General features: G+C 37.8%; 1 protein-coding gene across 1 annotated transcript in view; it reads left to right on the forward strand.

The window, feature by feature from the left end:
• Positions 1-892, forward strand: part of UNC13C (unc-13 homolog C (C. elegans)) — a 690296-nt gene that overhangs the window by 12058 nt on the left and 677346 nt on the right. The window lies entirely within an intron of this gene.

Below are 892 nucleotides of genomic sequence, written 5' to 3' on the forward strand. Positions count from 1 at the left end.
TAAGTCTCTAAGGACTTGCTTTATGAATCTGGGTGCTCCTGTATTGGGTGCATATATATTTAGGATAGTTAGCTCTTCTTATTGAATTGATCCCTTTATCATTATGTAATGACCTTCTTTGTCTCTTTTGATCTCTGTTGGTTTAAAGTCTGTTTTATCAGAGACTAGGATTGCATCCCCTGCCTTTTTTTGTTTTCCATTTGCTTGGTAGATCTTCCTCCGTCCCTTTATTTTGAGCCTATGTATGTCTCTGCATGTGAGATGGGTCTCCTGAATACAGCAAACTGATGGGTCTTGACTCTTTATCCAATTTGCCAGTTTATGTCTTTTAATTGGACCATTTAGTCCATTTATATTTAGGGTTAATATTGTTATGTGTGAACTTGATCCTGTCATTATGATATTAGCTAGTTATTTTGCTCATTAGTTGATGCAGTTTCTTCCTAGCATCGATGGTCTTTACATTTTGGCATGTTTTTGCAATGACTGGTACCTGTTATTCCTTTCTATGTTTAGTGCTTCCTTCAGGATCTCTTGTAGGGCAGGCCTGGCGGTGACATAATCTCTAAGCAATTGCTTATCTGTAAAGGATTTTATTTCTCCTTCACTTATGAAACTTAGTTTCCTGGATATGAAATTCTGGGTTGAAAATTCTTTTCTTTAAGAATGTTGAATATGGGCCCCCACTCTCTTCTGGCTTGAAGAGTTTCTTCCGAGAGATCTGCTGTTAGTCTGATGGGTTTCCCTTTGTGTGTAACCCGACCTTTCTCTCTGGCTGCCCTTAAGATTTTTTCCTTCATTTCAACTTTGGTGAATCTGACAATTATGTGTCTTGGAGTTGCTCTTCTTGAGGAATATCTTTGTGGCATTCTCTGTATTTCCTGAATTTGAA

Source organism: Mandrillus leucophaeus, unplaced genomic scaffold (genome assembly GCF_000951045.1).
Source record: "Mandrillus leucophaeus isolate KB7577 unplaced genomic scaffold, Mleu.le_1.0 Scaffold108, whole genome shotgun sequence".
Taxonomy (NCBI): Eukaryota; Metazoa; Chordata; class Mammalia; order Primates; family Cercopithecidae; genus Mandrillus; species Mandrillus leucophaeus.